The sequence below is a fragment of the Corvus hawaiiensis genome, chromosome 8, assembly GCF_020740725.1.
Source record: "Corvus hawaiiensis isolate bCorHaw1 chromosome 8, bCorHaw1.pri.cur, whole genome shotgun sequence".
NCBI lineage: Eukaryota > Metazoa > Chordata > Aves > Passeriformes > Corvidae > Corvus > Corvus hawaiiensis.
In genome coordinates, this window is record NC_063220.1 from 13,010,743 (window position 1) to 13,029,285 (window position 18,543).

The 18,543-nt window shown below is 43.1% G+C and overlaps 1 protein-coding gene across 1 annotated transcript in view; it reads right to left on the reverse strand.

Annotated features, from left to right (window-relative positions):
- The window catches only part of CNNM2 (cyclin and CBS domain divalent metal cation transport mediator 2), a 119,376-nt gene that overhangs the window by 92,908 nt on the left and 7,925 nt on the right, over window positions 1-18,543 (reverse strand). The gene's annotated exons all lie outside the window — the stretch shown is intronic.

Here is an 18,543-nt window from a genome sequence, read left to right on the forward strand (position 1 = left end):
AGAAAGGAAAGCATCACTATCAGACACACAAGATAAAGTCCACTGAGACCTTAAAAGTGATTGAACCTTAAGTTTATGGTGGATGCAGACAATCAAGGTTACACTATGAAGCATAGTAGAATAATACTGATTTTTAATATTTGGTTGACTTAATTTTCTAAGCAATTTGCCTGTTGGAAGAATAGAAGCATTATGCCATGAGCAGTTACTTCAGAGACAGGATTTCTTTGCTTTCCTTTTAGAATTCACCTATCCAAGGTGATATCTGCCAAAAAGGGAGGGAGGATTTAAAAAAAAAAAAGGAATAAAATATTTGGACTTTCCCAATGATTTAACCAAGGCTAAAGACATATTTTTGCATTCTCTTTGGCTACCTACTTGTTGAAAGGCTTTGTTGACCTCTGTCCCCCTACATGAAATTATATGCAGCTAAAAAACCAAAGTTCTAAAGGACTATTGAAATGCAATTTCTCTATTTATTTATAAAAGGACTTTTCACTACACGCAACTCTCCTGTGCCTCTACTGAGCTTCAGAATATAATTCACTCTGTAGAAAATACAAACAATGTTAGTATGGCAGATGTTATGTGGCTGAAGGCAAAAGGAAGAGCATTTCAGACTGAGGCAGGAAAACCAAGTAAATCTTCTGAGAAGATTGTTAGCTACTGAAAAGAGATACAGTTTTTCAGGTACTGTGGAGGCTCAACTCTAAAATCAGTGGAATGGCAATAATATGACTCCAGAGAAAGAATTAAACTTTTTTTTTCCTCCAAATAGTACCTTAAAAATTCTTCCTAAGAAGTAATCTTCCTGAAGGCTTCCTAGCTTAGTCACCCAGAAAACAAAGTGGTTTCCACTTTGCAAGGTCTCTATTTTTTATACTCTTGCCCGGCTTAAAAATGGGGAGACTAGACTGCTCCAGCTTAACATCTACATCTTTGCAAGCCACCACTGTCTCAATACTAATTTGGGAGGTGCAAACGTATTGCCAAATGCATTCATTGCTGATTCAACCTGTGGCTTCCATGGTCCTTCTGGGATGCATCCACCATCCAGTCCAATGGGAGCTCATGTATTTCCCCAAAACTACAAGGGTAGGACCCAAGCTCCAGTGCCCAAAGCCTTTGCTGCTGAAATGCCATACAAAGATAATTCCCACAAACTGCAGAGTAACCTTACAGCTGGAGCCAAGTGCCAGAGCAGGGATGTTCATCCCTATCACAGCCACACACATGCAGCAGCCCTGCTTCCAACAAACCTCAGACCAGCAGAGTAATGCTTCCCTTCATTTTAGGCAAAGTGAATTTTAAAAAAGCATGCCTTTAAAAAAAAGAAAAATCTCTTTCCCTCAGCAAAGCCTGGAGAAAACATTTGGGTTCCTACTTGCTCAAATACACAGTGTATGCAGCACCAGCAGTGGCCCCAGGAGAGCAAAGCAAGGGAATGTGCAGAAACCTTCTCAAACCCAACCATTAGAAAAGGTTTGCTGACACAGGCACATCAAGCTCTACACCCTCAGCTCAGCGACAGATGTCCTGCAGCACCCTGAACATGCCACAGGCACATGTGTACCAACAGGCCCAGAGTTTTGCCAAGAGCTAAAGCAGGGGAAGGAAGACAGGAGAAGATGGTAAATCGGCAGTGGTCCCTGACACCCTCTGGGGGCTGCAACAGAAGCACCAATTTCCCTGCAATCTGGAGCACCCTTGAAAATTTAAGCCTTGAAACAACTGGCAGCGCTACCCCACTGCAGTACCTTTGGTTATCTGCAAAGGGAAACCTGAGTTGAGAGCTGCCCTGGGAGCAGTGAAGCCCTGCTGAGGTGAGCTACCACTGCAGCAGCCTGGCAGGGGGAGCTGGGGCCCAACCACCCCCAGAATTAGCTCCAGCCCACTGGATTCATCCATCCTGGAAGTCCTGATTAACACAGAGACATAATGGCAAAGAGCGGGTATAGCCCTGCTGCTGATGCAAAGAGCACTCTGCCATGCTCACCTGATTTTCACATTTTGGGACCTTCACCAGGTCTGTGCTCTGCCTAAATCCTCTGCCTGCAAGTTCTCAATACCCTAAAGTGAAGCAGCCTGCCTGGAGTTAACAAATCCTTTGACCAGCTTAGAGACAGTCTTGGCTGTTACATCTCCTCATTCCAGAATATTTCCATGACATGATGCAGTTATTTCTGTTCCTAACCATGAAAATAAATATGGGCCTGATCTCATTAAAATCTCCCAGAGCCTTTGATGTAATTTTAATATATTACCACACTTCAGTTCTTACAGTTCTCTTGGGCTGAAGTGACACAGTTTTCCAACTGCTCTACCCAAAGCAGGCTGTAACACAGGTTGGTGTGAGTCAGCTCTCCCCGCGTGCAGCAAAGCAAGGCGATCTTTTTTTAATGTTGTAATTCTCAACATAGTCTTCTCTGCTTAGTATACACTATTTCCTCTGCTGGGGAATAAGACCTGCAGGTGCTTTACCCAATAGGTGGCTGTGCAAGAGCTAAACCCCTGCTGCTGAACTGCTCTTTGCCAGCTTCTTGCAGTGCCATTTTTCTGCACACCTTCTCACACCCCTGAAACACTCAGAAGCAGCACAGTCACTCCCTTCCCATAGCAGGGAAACACAGGATGACAACAAAGTAAGATCAGCCAAGCTACCAAGCATTTAAAGGCAACTCTTTCAGGGCTAACCCTCTCCACTCACTTTGGTTGGAGTCAAATATGATGCAGACTGAACACCACTGCTCCCAGGCATCTGTATTCAGTCACCTTTTGCATTTCATTCTGCTTTGAATGCTCCAAAACACATGGTAATACTCCACAGCTGTTTAAAAAAAAAAAAAAAAAAAAAAAAAAAAAGGGAAAAAAACCCAAAACAAAACAAACTTCTGCCAAAAGAAAACCATTTAAAACACCACTGGGATTTAACTGCTCTGAAAATGCAGTTCTCACTTGCCTCTTGCAAGAGACAAGTCCTTAAAATAGGATCTTTTTCACAAGTAAAGACACCCTACAGTGCATACCTAGATCATCCCATCTCCCAACAGGATTTTAAGGTGAAAACACATCTAAGGCTAACACACAAAATATAGAGTTTGGATATCAAAGAATAATTAAGAAAAAAACCATCAAATCACTGGAAAATACTATTAGGGAAACAACAATGGGGAGGGAAGCAAAACACACAAGAAAACTGACTTGCAGGCTAGCCAGCAAGGTCATCCATTGCAGTGCCACCCAGAAAGCGTGAGGCTGGGGGCAGGGGTAAAGGCACATTTACAAAACTGGTTTGTTTGAAAGACTGAAAACATCAGAATGCATGTTTTCATCTCCAATTGCAAGGACAAAAGCGCAAAATGTTATGCATGTTCACTTTACTCGATGTCACATCTTGCCAGTCAGTTCAGTGGCTGTCACCGTAGGACATCACATCCCTTAACTCCATTCTGTGGTGTGGCAGTGGTCTGTTCTTTAGCTAAGCTGCAGCAAGGGGACTCTGCAGTAACACATTACCTCAATTTCCTTTTCCGCAAGGAAAGCAATCAATATTTTATGATGAAAATTCCTGGCTCACAGTCCTATAGCTTTGTACAGCTGATCTTTGCAGCAGTTCACATACTGATGCTGCTTCTGATCCCCAGTCTATGTGAAGGGCAGTTAAGCGTTAACCATTCCATATTTTTCAAAGAATTAAGCATTATTTACTTGTGTTTCCATCCTGTGATGGGAAGCCATAAAGCCCCCAAATTGTCCAGACAGAAAACAACTCTAGCCCTGAGGAACAGTTAACCACATCCTCTTTTTGAGGGTTCTGTGAACAAATACTCAGCAAAAAGCTGAGTTTAGGTAGAACAGTTTTATAGATGAGAGTATTATAATAAGCATTACAGGACATGAAGCAAGCAGTGGGAAGCAGTGTCCTGGGACAGACTGGAGGTTCCCAGTATGAAAGGGGGTCACAAGTACAATCCGCAACAGTCACAAGAACCACTCTTCCATATGCGAGCATTTCACATTCTGATCTGAAGACCTTCTTGCCCAATGGAAGTGGTTGAGTGTCACAGCTATAGAAAAGAGCTGATGACACATGGTGGAAGAGGAATAATTTAGCCAACAGATCTTTACATATCTGCTAAATATCCCTGAGCCTTATCTATTGACACAGTCACATCCATACTGCCTAGGACACAGCAGTGTAGCTCTGTACACGCCATACTTTAAGCACAAGGATGTTTTGATCCACAACTATTCTGAGACTAATAATTTCCTGGTGCTGTTTTAGGGCATTGCTTCAGTTCAAGTCACCTGCAGCTTCTGTACACACCATATGTACCTGGGGCTCCCAAGGGAACACGCAATTTGTATCAGTAAAATCACTCTTTTCCTGCCCAAACTCAACCCAGCTCTCTAAATGGAGAAAACTGAAGCATCATGAAAACACTGCCCATCTAACTGCATTTGTATCAGCACAGACAGATATCATCCCTGACTAATTTCCCATCCTGACATGAAACATTAACAAGTGGCTAATGTCAACCAAGCTTAAAATGTCAGCAGTTACTTGCTCAGCATTTAAATGGATCCCAAATTTTTCACAGAATATTGCTGTGCCTTCTCCATACAGGCCAGTAATGTGGTGAATTTAGTCCTGACACAAGATTTCAGAAGCTTTTTTGTTGCTCTTGCTGTTGTTTTTAAACAAAGGGCTCTCCAAACAGAGACCATGCAACGTGAAGAAAATTATCAGCCAACACAGGGTGTTCTCAAAGTCAAAACACTTTTCACTCTCACTTCTGAATCAAGTCCTTTAGCTAAATCTCCAGGCTCTTTAAAAGGGCCTTTGAATTGCAACAGAGTGTTTTCCTCACATTTTTTTAAATTAAAAAAAATATGGAAAAGTAATTTGTGCAAACAGCATTAATCAAATACAGTACTGCTTGCAGTTTTCAGCCTTTTCAGTCAGCTCAAAAAGATTCAGCAGGCTTCCCCTGGTGCCATGCTCCCAAAGCTTCCTCAGCTTTTAGCTTCTTTTCCTGCCTTACCTCCCTGCTGTTTTCTGCTCAGAAAAATACTCACAAAAATAACCAATGAAACTTCTGCATGTTGCAAGCTGGGGCACGAAGTCATGGAGAGGTATCTGGTCACCATCAGGCAACTGTTTCCAGAAAAGAAACTGTATTCTATTTTTATTCCAGAACAAACCATATTGCTTCTATCATTGCCCACCATCCCAAACGTTATCAGGCACGTCAAGCAGGTCTGTGTACAAAACTTTGTGAGCAAAAAGTATTCTTCAGCAGCACCACAAAGAAAGAACTGCAAACAAGTCACATTTTGCGAGTCTGGGCTCTCTGCTCTTGGAAGGGCGAGAAGCATCCGCAGATCAATGAAACTGGGACACAAAAGTTGAAGGGAGAAGAAGTTGAGCAGAGTTAGGCTGAACCCTTGGACTGGAGGGCAAGCACTCATTAACAAGGGGAACAACTCGTTACTTCCCACCTGCCTTATTCCAAATCTCCCACGCCCAAAGAACTGATTAACTTTCACTTGGAAAGGCAGAAATCCCCGCAAGGCAGGGAATGTGCTGGGGGAGGCACAAGTGAGGGGAAAAAAAACCCCAGATGGCTTGGGCCTAGTGGCCTACATACGGCTGAGACGAAGGTAGAAGTTTTAATTTTACTTCCACGGATTTTAACAGCAGTAAGAGCCAGGGCTTACTCAATTGGGATTCCTAAAAATAGCACTTGCCTAAGTAACCACACAGGACCACATGGGGCTCTATTTTCCTTAACTAGCTTTTGATCTAATGGAATTCTTCAGTTAAGTAAAAGAAGAAACGGGGTCTTTGTGGTGAAAGCACATGACCAGGAGTTAGGAAAACTGGCTTCTCCTTCACACTGCTACAGATTTGTTGTTTAGTCTTTCATGCAAAACAATGTAGCTCTTAAAGTACCTTTCCACCTCAGACCAAAACCTGTGACTGCATTTAAAAGCTGAAACTTCCGTGCCAGCTTTGCTCCTTCCTTCCAGCCAGCCACACAGCTAGAGCTCAGTGCGGGACACAGGCTCTACCCATGAGCCAGACAAGGACTCAAACAATTTCCCTGGTTGCACGCCACACCTCAAAGCTACACTGGCTGCAACAGGGCTGAGGGAAGAGAATTTTTGGTATGTATCTATGCACTGCATTTATCTTTCTGCACTGTGCTGTTGCACTGTCCTCTGCACTTCACTTGCCTCACGTAGGAAGTGAAAATTAACCTTCTTGTAGATGCAAGCACAGTGCATTACGCACTGGTGGGGTGTTTGTCTAGCACCCAAAGATGCTTAAATCTCACAGCAAACCAAGGCAGCTAATGCACCCAACGCAAGGAGGCAGAGCTGCAGTTCAGCAAGGCTGGAAAGCACACGAGCAGAGCGGAAGCGACACATGCTGGTATTTCAAACAGTCAACAAGCAGCAAGTAACCTGGTAAGACCTCTGAGACCTTGACCAGGATAGACAAGCTCTGCCCTGCCAGAACCGGCTGCTTTCCTAAGTTTGCAGGACCCTACCTGCTTCCCACACCCAGGAGAGGGCTGCAAAGGGCTCACAGCTGAGATGCATCCTCCCACCCTGTAACCTGCCAGCCGAGCTGAACACTTTCCCCAAATACTCCCTTCCACCCTCCCCAGCTACCGTGTGAGCTGCTACGGCTGAGGGCTCTGGAGATGGGATTCCCCACAGGAGCAGGTCCGGGGAGAAGACACTGGACAGCAAGAGACATGCTGGAGTGGACTGTAACAACAAATTAACCCCTTCTCTGGCTGCTGGGAAAGTGAGCCAAGCCTAGCACAAAAGGAGGAGACATTTCAGCAGCCACACTGTAGAGAAAGGACATAATACACCTGACAACACATTTAAACAATGCAAAACATCCTTCTCAATGCCGGCAGCAAGTCAGCTCCTATCCTAAAGATCTAACACACTTGGGCCCACAGGCGCTTGCCAAGTTGTCAACATGGCCTTTGATATCAGAAAGCTTTGAAACCCCTGCCTTTAAGGCCAACACTTGCTTCTCCACCCATATTTGAAATGCAAGATGCCTGAAAGCTATAGAACTATTTTAACACTGAACATGCAGGAGTCTACACTGCAGAGCGGACACGTTCGCTGGGAACTGCACTTGGAAAACTAACAAGTCCCCTACTGCTACAATAACCGTAGCTGCGTAACGGAAGACATGCCAGGGATCACAGGAAGCTCAAGCCTTCCAGCGCTTTCTGAAATCTCCATGGGGAGATCAGGCCAAGGAGCACCTTGTTTAAACCCATGCTAAATGCCAGGATAGCAAGGAATGTGGGGCAGGGAGGATAAATTGCCACCGTTTTCCTTAACAAAACAAAAAAACAAACAGAAACAATCCTGCTTAAATCAAGTTTTGCACCAAACTGAGGCGTTATGAATGTTTGTTTTCGCTCGGGGGGGCAAAAGGATAGTCAGTAAAATGTTATTTCCCCAGATGTCAACAGAAAATCCATGCATCCCACCCTGCAACTCAAACATTACAGCTTCATGCTTTTTTCATCTAGATGTAATCCATTCTCTATTTTACTTCTATTTCTTTTCCAGGGGGTATTGATGCAATTGCGATCTTCCAAAGTCAGAGGACATCTTCTTTTACCCCTCGCTTTCTGAGTTTCCCCCTCTGACTTCACAGCTGAACCCACTACAACCCTGGCCATTCTTCAAAAACAAGAGGACTCCACAGCACACGAGATGCTGAGACCGTATCATGTGCCACGATCCACCGGCTCTGACTGTGATGGAGCCCCAAGGCCCCAGCCCTCAAATCTACAGCCACTCCACACTCATGATTTCACTCATACACAGCAGAGCCATCCACCAACTGTTTGAAGTACCCTTCTTCCCAGGCACGAACAAAACAGGGCAGCACGTGTTTCAGAAGGAGTTGAGTCTTCCTACTTTGGCACAGCAATTTAGGAGCTGTAAGACAAGCACTAAGGCTGGTCTGATCCAGCCTTTTACAAGCTTTACATTTCACACTGATGTTATCAGCAAGTAAATCAAACACACTGCAAGCAAAAGAATTTTTCATATGTTTTTCCTATATGTGTTCCTCTCAACTGAGTGTTCCGGATACATCAATTGTTTTCTGTCAGTCATCTTTCCAATTAAGATCTGCTCCTTCCTTCCTTCCTAATTTTGCCAGTATGTTACACAAAGTTTAGTTGCTGACATGTTCCAACAGGGACAAGAGGAATGATCAGTAGAGATTAAAGCATGCCATGCATCAGCCAACTTTTCGAACAACTGACAAAAGAAATGCAAAACATCTTGAAAGGAGAGGTTTACGGAGATGGCAGCTCTGTTATGATGGTTGGCCCCAAGATCATCACCATTTCTGTCAGTTGTCAAAAGTGTTTTGTGTTGCATTGAAAAGAATGGCAATTAAATCCCCAAACATGCACAAGAGGAGAGCCCACAAATGTTATCTCTAGATTTTATTAATTCAAATCCAAGCAAGACCATATAGGGTCATCTCTAATATGTACTAAATAGCACCACAGAAGCTCTGTTCCAGGTTGCACACAGGCAGAATCATCGATAAAACTAAGATGAAGATGGTCGTGCCCTTATGGATTACTTCCATTAACATGAACATCCAAGTTCTGCAGTCCTTAGGCATAGGCACTTGTCAAGGGCTCCAAATCAAGAGCTTGTCTGGCCATAAACAACTTGGTATAGAGTGTGCTATTTTAAGAGACCAGCACCTATGGCTCAACTCCAGATGAGCAGTAAATGAACCATCCACTCAATCCACAAACAGAGTAGCTAGTGGTAGGTTTTGTTTTCAAATAAAGATGCTACTGATTATACATCAGCAAGAAGTCAAGTTGCAAGGCATTAACTATTATGCTCTCATCTCATTTTCCCACCAGCAACAGGATCCTCAGATCCAAGTTTTATTGCTCAATAGCCACAGCTTCTGCCAAAAATCACAAGGGAGCCAGGGGGAGGGGATGGCAAATATGAAATGGGACAACAGCTGTCAAGGTAATTTGATAGCAGCAATGGCTTCTTGAACCAGTGGACACTCTTGAGAATGTGAGCCAAGGCCTCCAGGCATCCACAGAAAAGCCAAGTAAGATAAAGAGCTCGGTGAGAGAGCAGATACAGATGTCTGAGACAGAGGAAAGAACAAAGAAAGCCAAGGCCATCTAACTTCTAAGAACTTCAGTTTTCCAAACAAAAAAAAAAAAAAAAAAAAAAAAAAAAAAAAAAAAAAAAAAAAAAAAATCAGAGCAAGTGTCCAAATGAACCCTCCCAGCCATGAAGACAAACCATCTTTTGTTTGAAAAATGTTTGCAAGTTTTCCCAGTACTCTTTCCAAAAACATCTCAAAACTACAACATCCAAACAGAGAAGAAGAGTGAAGAATGAACTGACAGATTAAAAGATCAAGTCAATAACCCTCTACAGGTTCAAATCTAGCTCAACTTCCACTAACAAGTAGTCACCTGCATTATGAGATTCACATACATTAAACTTAGCAAAAGTCGATTCCTAATAGACCAATGCCCACAGTCAAAAGTTGCATCCATAGCACAGAAAACATCCAAAGGGAAGAGTTATCAGCGGAAACCCTGAAAATTTCTGTACTTTCAGTTTAGTTGCTCTGCTAAATGAACCATCCCTTCAGCAATAAGTCAGATCCTTTGGTGGAACAGTAAGAAGAAAGCTCTTTTGCTTGTGTGTACGTGGCACCTGTTTTGGTAACATTAAATGGATCGCAGAGACGTGCCAAAAACACAGGCGAGCACAAACAGCAAGGCAGGAACGTGTTAGCTGTGACAAGTGCAGCAGAGGGAGGTCAGACACTTTAATGGTTACTCTGATCAGTAGGTTTTACTCTTTTTAGGATAGTTTTCATTTTCTGCATTTTATGCTTTAAACTTCTCCCATGCACTGAACAATTGCTGTTTTCTTACTTTTCCTCTCTTCCTAGGGCTTCTGGATTCTCCTCAGCCACCCTTATACACAGGCTTGTCTCAGCAATCTCACAGAGAGCTTGCAATAGCTGGGAGAAAAAAAAAAAAAGCAAACAGAAATGCTCACAGCTTTGTTCAGTATTATCACCACCTGCTACAGATGTGTGACATACCAAGGAACACGTACCCACAGATGCATTTTGGCAGTGATCATGATGCAGATCAATTGTTTCTTCATGCTGAAGTTAACATTTTGACTGACACTAATGCAGTTAGTCATTTATGTTAAAAACAGCTTATTCTGATAGGGACATAAAAACCAGATAACAACTGACTACCAGAATTTAGCATCAAATTTAAAATCAAACTGTAAACCTAGTACAACATTCGATTTCTCTAGTTAGATCTTCAAACATCGTACTTGAGCACAGCAGTCCCTGGTTTGTCTAACTGAGGCTGCAGATCTCCCCGCAAGCCTTGCAGCTCCCTCACCTGACCCGGAGGGACAATCTACTGCTATTTTTGAAAGTACTTACTAAAAAAGCCCTTACCCAACACAGAAGCTTTTGCCTTAAGTGCTGGTCCTGCAGAGCAGACATCAGACATGGAAGAGGAGGGTGGCCTCTGCAGGCCTCCTGACCCTCACAGGGGTAGATAAAGAGAATCCACAGAATGACTGCCTCGAAGCCAAACAGGTTTAACAACCCTGCACCATCTCTGAGGCAAAAGGCAATTTGCTTGGTATGTCACAGATAAAACCGTGCCTGCATTGCGGTGAGGGTAATGAGACATCTATCCATGCCACCTCAAAAGATTAGCAACTCAAAGGTTGCAACACTCCCATCTCCTTGCTGCAAAGGCTGCCCTACCTAGTCCCACCATCACTCCCTTCAGGTCCCTGTTCCAGCACAAAGGGATTAAAAATTAAGGAAAAATAATTTTATCTAAAACTAGAAATCTACTTCTGTTACTTTCAGTAGCAACTTTTTCAATGAGACTTCTGAATTCACACTTTACTGAAGGGTACCATTCCCTCGCCTCTTCATTTAGTGAGTCAAAGGAAGAAGAATGAACTAGTCCCTGTCCCTGCCTTCCCTGCACAAGCCAAACTCCTGGGACAGGGATGAGAAAACAGATCACGCCTTCACTGTCCCAGTCACATCCATTTTCTGAATGGGACAAGCAGGAAAATTCTCAGCTCCTCCCTCCTGTTCCTATCTCCTCTGTCAAAGAAAACAATAAAGAGCCAGGTCACTATGATCACAAGCACAGCACATCTCTTCATGCCAGCAAAAATGGTGCCCTGGATTACAAGTCAACACCGAGCTTCTGCACTAACAGACACTTTAATCAGACATCAGTCATTTGTGGAAGCATAAAGAGACATAGTGATAATGGTATCATCAGGACACAGGTCCTTTCAATTCCGTGTCACAGAGGCAACTGCACCCTAGGGAACAACCACCAGGCAGTGACAGAACCCAGTCTCTGACAATACCCTCAGGAAAAGCAGGACACACTGAGTGGCATATGGAGGAGGCTGCCTGCACCACCCTGGAGCAGGGTTGGACCATCACAAGGACAAGTCTTGCACACCCCCTTAATTGCTGAAAAATGTCTGGTGGGCTGCACTTTCCCCACATCACATCACTGCACGTGGAATAAGGGAAGAGTCCAACTAAGCCATCCTTTTTATCCCAAATGAATAGGATTCACCAGCAGTGAGAACAGACTTGGATCTGTGCCACTGCACCCCTCTTAGCCAGCTTGCTCAAGATTCCTTGGAATGGGTGGCAGTGAGGGACAGTGCAGTGTTACCCTCTGGTATAACTGACCTGTCCATGGTGCAAGAACAACTTTCCAGTGGCACCAGGAGTAAGAGCTCGAGACTTTCTGGTTCATGAGGGAGCCAACATATTTAATCATACTTGGGTTACCACCTTGTCACCAACAAGAAAAAAGGACAGTCACCTGCATATCCCTCAACACTGGGAATTTAAGCACTAACAGGTTTGCCATTTAAAGACTTGTCTACAAGGTTTTCAGTCCAGAAAAACAGAAAAGTATTTAGTACACAATTAATCCTAAATTGGACATTAGTTTAAAACAGTCTGAAAGCAAATGCCAAGCAGCACAGGATAAAAGGATAAATGGCATCTCTGACACAGTAAAGAAAAAACAACATATCAAACCCCTCTCTGCGCCAGTAAGAGGTAAGAAAGCACCCAACAATGAACTCTACAGCAGCAATTTTAGTAGCCAGAAAGCTGCACAAAAACAGAGCACTAACCATGGGACAGTCACCTTAACTGTCTCCACACACTTGCCTAGTGGATGGCCTCATCTCATCTGTTGCCTAGTCTCTTTCTGTTTTTCCTCACCTACTGCTAACATATAGTGCCAGGAGAACTACACATTGATCTGAAAAAGGAGTGAAAACACTGAAGACATTGACAGCCAAGCAACTCAGGGCAAGAGAAACAAAACCTGAGTCATTGGAGGGGCTGTCAGTCTAAAGAAAGTTGCAATCATCATGCAATGAAGCTATGACATGAACATTAAACCAAATTCCTATTATAGAACCTAAATTACAATAGACAAGCTGAAACATACTGGCTCCCACAAAACCAATTCAGTTGATATAGAGGAAAGGAGAAAAATGAGTCCTCATTCTACAGCAAAGTATTTGAAGCACAAGGAGAAGGCATCACAATCAACTACAGCTTTGGACAGTGCTAGGAAATCCAAAAGATAAAAGCCACCACTTTATCCTTGCCCAGTTCTCAACTCAGTTGAAGGAGTTATGCCCTTTATTTCCTTGGGTCATTTTTCCATTTTGAAGGAAAAGAAATGCAGGAATAGGAAAATTAAGTCTCAGTTTTACAAGGATTAAAAAGAAAAACAACCCCAAAAAAATTTGTTCCTATTTGTAAGAACTTTTGCATCTGGTCATATCTTGAGGTTTTTTCTAATGTCCCAATCATCCTCAAAGTCACAGAAAACACTGAGATGAGAATTCCTTTTGTTAGGAGAATTGTTCACAAGCATTACCACAGCAAGAGTTCTTCCTCCCAGGAACTACATGCTGGCTCTCACTGTGAGTACATGTTTAATCACAGTACACACTCATTCCTTGTCACAACTACTAACCGCAGCACTGGAGAGGATGGTTAAGATAACCTTATTTCTTAAAAGAATCTTTGGCGTTTAAAGCACTTCATTCCTTCCTAAATGTTCACTCTAAAAACTGGCAGGACACTGCTGTCCCAGCGCTTTTCAAAGGAAATAGACCCAGACACCACTCAAATCCCCAAGCCTACCAGCTTCTTCATGGTGGCTCTTTGCTCAGCATCCTCCTTTGAACCTTTCAAGCACTGCTCGAGGCACTCAACTCCTTCTACTGATCAAGAGGTGGATTCAGGTAGAAGACAGGGTACCGAGAAACAGCCTCCAATACTTTCAGGTGTGTTTCCAGGTAGAGATTAATCAGATAGTGGGAACAAAGGCAAACTACAGAGCATCATCTATACAAACTTGGTAAGAGACATTTCCTTCATTTCTCTAACCCATGCTTGGATTAAGATAGTCCACGTAGTTATTAGTTCCAGGATGGCTGCATGTCTGTCTGAAAAAAAAAACCATGCACTGATCTCTCTGCAAAACCAAATAGTTTAAATACAAAACCATCAGGAATTACAGCTAGACAACTTCCCCCTTTCTGAATATTTTCCTTGGAACTTTTTGGTTGGAGCCTGTGCATTGCATAGTGCTGAGAAGGCTATTACTCTTGGAAGCTATATTCCCAAATTCTTTCCTTTACTGGAAGATGTGAGGTTGATGATTTGCAAAGAAGAAATGTACTAAAGCCTCTTACCACTGGACCATGTTCAAACAGCAGGCAAGCAACAAGTTTAAACCCAGTTTCCAGGCCAGGAATCAGAAATGAAAATGCCCTCAACACTAAAATGTATGTGTGTCTTCACTCTACCCTACATGCTTCCACAGTGTCTCTCTCATAATAAAATAAAGCTTGTTCAAAGATTACAGCAAAGACTGGAAAATTCAAAACAGCTGCTCTGGAAAGAAAAAAAAAAACATTAACAGAATAGAGCCATTGACATCAGAGCTCTCCTGGTAGACCTCTTATCCCATGCACAGCAAGTGTTCCCATGCAGAGAGGAGGAGGAGAGACTGGGATTCCCATCTGTGGTGCATCACACAGCACAGGGAAACCTTCATTCCCACCCTCAACCCCAGGGGCACTGAAGAAAGCAGGAAAAAAGAAAGCTACTCTATTTGCTTGCTCGTTGACTGCACACATTACAACTGCACTCACAGGTTCAGCTCTATGATTGGCATCAAGCAACAGATTGCTGTAGCTCTTGGAGCCTGCATCCAGTAGGTAATTAAGTTTTTTCACTCCCACAGCTGCCTTTCTCAAGCTCTAACCTCAGGGGATTCCCACACTGGGAAGCTTCACCCCACACCAAGTCTGCCTACAGGGTGAACTGTGCAACTTCTCCATTTCCAGGTTCTCCTTGGGAGCCTTCAGACAACACAACACAAGCTGCATTAAACTAGCACACTACTGGTAAAGCAGTTTCACTTTAGTGATCGCAAATCCCCTCTGGGCCTCTGTCAAACGAACAGAAAGACCTAGAAAACTGTCAGTCCTGATTATGATGGAGAGGCTGGGTCCGTCATATGGGATCAGAGCTTTAAGTGGGCTGTGATCCCTGTAAGGGTCACAGTAAAACACAATCACACTAGTACAGAAGGATCAGAGGCTGGCTTTCCTCTACACAAGATACAAGAAAGTCTCCTATTTCTCTTGCAAGGGAGCACTAAAACCTTTAGTAGCTGACATTGAGTCTGAAGTACACTGTACAGCATTTTTATTGAGAGATATAGACAATGATTTGGATAGGGATCTTGATTTCTCTAGGAGAAATCCCATCCACATAGCATAAGCAATTCTTCAACACTAAGAGAAGGAAAAAAAAATACTCCCTGTGAGCAGTGTGAAGTTATTGAAATTCACTGTTTTGAAATTAGTGTTTTCAAACCTAACCACTCCAAAAGGCTCCAGGCAAATTAGAACATCAACAAGAAGACAGAAGTTATTCCCCATGAGGGTAGGGAACCAGCACACGACAAGACCAGATCACGTCTGAAAAACAGCATAAATCCCATACCTCTACAACCATGTAGTCCACACGGTGAGCTACTCACAGTCCAGTGAGGAAACTCTTACTCCTCTACTCTGCTGGAGGAAAAGGAAGACCTAATGCAGTGAGTCTCCAAGGTACTTTGAGAGATTCTTCCTCACCCAATCCCCACACACTGCATGAAGACATTTAAATAAAAGCTGAACGTCAAAAAGCCAAAAAGCTTTATCTGTACACATACCTCAGTTACACAGCAGGGGAAAAAATAAACCCCACACAAATTCACAGAGCAAAATATATCACACTAATTTATCCACCTTGAATCAAAAACTTAGTGACGCCCCTTGGAGTTCAAGTTAGAGCTACTGAATAACTCTAATTGACAATTCTGGCCTACTTTAACTAGTAAAAAATTGAACTGAAGCCTCTTTACTAGATGCCCTGTAATATCAACTGAATGTCCCTGTCTGCACTTGCTGTGTATGGGAATTGTAACTGTAAGTGTTGTTCTTGCTTCCAACGGAAAGATGTCCCAGGCAAGATAGGAAGAACTAAGCCTGCAGCTTGCCTAAAACCCACAGCCACACCTACTTTCAATGCCAGATTGTAAATTTTTATCAAGAACAGGCTCACACCAGCAGATCTTCTTCCTATTTGTAGGAATCTAGAAATCGCTGACAATTGCAATTCACAAGCAATAAAAGCAGGCAACTTGTCCTCCCATAACTGCTGCATGGAAAGGGGTCCTGCAGGCTGCACTTTGAACCCCCCAGTGCAAAGGGTACGTAGGACAATCTTCTGAAAGCCGGAGATGGAGTCCTGGAAGAAAACCAGAAATGGCAAGATCCTTCTTAGAATTGTTGGCAGCAGAGTATCCAACCAAGGCAGAATCAGCATTTTTGTTGCCCTCTTTACTCATGGACAAATGGGGAAAATAAAGCCTTGTTCAACTCCACAAAGATCAGCTGTCACAAAAGGCTCTGTCACATCACTATAAGAGATTATACCACCATTAAAAAAACTCACTGTAAAGAAAACCCCACCTTTCATTCACACTTGCTGCGGGAAAGAACCTCAAGGAAGCAGGAGCCCAGTCTCAAGGGCACAGTTCACCCTGCAGAGAGCAATGTTACCACACCGCTCTCATTTGAAGAGCGGCTCCTTTTGGGACTGCCAGCAAACGAATGGTGCAATCCCAACAGAAAGCATGACAGAAAACATAACTATATAGGTCTTTAGTGCTGAATGTATGCATTCATCTCCTGGCTCCAGTGCCTTTGGCTGGAGTAAAGCGCTTGCCTGGTTAATTAGTAACTGCAGCAGAGTCCTGTTAATTTGCAAACTCTTAGGGCCTCCACAATCATCAGGTTTCAGCTCCCAGATTGACAGGCATCACACTTACTCTGTCCTTCAAAATACAATTCCTTGATGAGAAGGGCTGTTGTTTCATAAACACTGAAATCATTATACCAAACAATTCACAAGTGAAATGCTTCAATATAAAGAGACACAATTAAGTCCCAACCACACAAGCTTTCTACACTTTGAGGTTTCTGTTTAATCTAGGGCTTGGATATTTTAAGACAAGTTGGTTACAAGACAAGTTGTTTTTCTAGTATTCTTTCACTAGTCGTTTTAAGCAGATATCATCACCAGTAGGTGAAGAGCAAGTCTGAGTCACGTTTTTATATTAAAAAAAAAAAAAACAAACCACAAACACCCATGTAAGAACCCAATTTCAACATGCCAGCCAACTCAGACAAAGAAACACCTCTGGCATTACAGGTTGTGAACTACAACAACCCAATCCTCAACGGCAAACAACTTACATGATGCCCCATAGACAGCATAGAAGTGTGGAAAATCCTGAAAATTACTCTTCACTTCAGTGAAAACTGTCTGTCTACCAAAACTCTGGAAGGCTCCCAGACAATTTTAACAGAAAACACGACAACAATGGCTCAAAGATTCCCAAGAGCCCCTACCTATGACCCTTCAGAGCGGAAAGCTACTACAGACAAAGCCACAAACAGGGAACAGAACACTTCTGAGTAAAGGAGGACAAAAAATGGAGTGAGTTAGTGGAGGCAATTTTTAAAGAATCAAAGCTGCATTATTACTGAGACGACGAACGCAAAGATAAGCTGACCTGGCCGCTGTGTTAAGAACATTTGGTACATGCAACTCCAGTGGCAAGCCAAAAGAACATTCAGTTCCTCTCCAAGCATGATGGCTCTCACTGTCATCTCTCCTTCTGCTATTGCAACTTTGTGTTTCAAGTTGGAGTGTCAAATAGGGACCTGGTTCTTCTATGCCCACTTTGCGAAAGACACTGTATGGCTTGATGTCCTGGAGTCATAACATTAGAGGGGGTTTTGGTGGGTTTCTTGTTGGTGTTTGGTTTTGGGTTTGGAGGTTTCTTTAAGAAGCTATGGGAAAACTTCAGTTCCTCTGACTCAACTCATAACAATATGTTTTGCAGAATCAGAACTTTACTAGTCCATGTTGTACAAAAAGCTATTTAGAACACTATAGGAACACCTCACCTGTTCCAAGCCATCCCTTTCTCTTCCCTACGTCTACCTCTCTGTAAGACCACCCACACTGAGGTGATGAGGTCATCTCTTTCCCTTATAGTTCTTTAACCAGTCTTTCTTTTCATGCCCTTCTCACAGATGCTTTGTATACCATCACACTTAGCCCTAGTTTATTCCCAGCATAGCTTCTTCTACCAAATATTGGGCCATGCAGATTTCTTGGCCAATGGAAAAGATGCATTCCTCCAGAAGAAAGTTAATGACAGATTTATGCGTCTCATTTTCTATGATTATAAATTGGTGAAAAGTGAAACAAAACCCCACTGCTTGATAGTCCTGAAATGACTCAGTGACCTTGGCAGGAGCCAGGCTGGATCAACCACCTGGTATGGACTGTTAGCCATGTGCTGTGGGCAGTAGCTCATTAGCACCAAGTATTTACACTCCTATTTGTAGCTGGTAGGCTGTAATTCTGGACCTTGTCAAATTAATGAGAGTGCCAGGTCGCACTCACTGGGGTATGGTTCAGAGTATCCTGTGTTGAGGGCTAGTTTTATAAGCTCCATTAGTGAAATTGGAAGGGACTCAATAGTTGAAGTGCAATTGGCCTACCTAGACTGGCAATTGCACCACAGCTCTGTAGAGGCACATAAGCAAATGCAAAAGTGAGCTCTTGCTAAATATTAATGAAAAAAGCACAGCTGGGTGGTGGATAGACTCACTCAACACTGCTCAGCCACTGCTTTCACTCTCTGCCTACTTGATGCTGACTAAGTTGCTGTAAGACTGACTTAGGACTCCTAATATTGAGAGGACATTAAACGTTTAAAAGAAGTGAAGTAG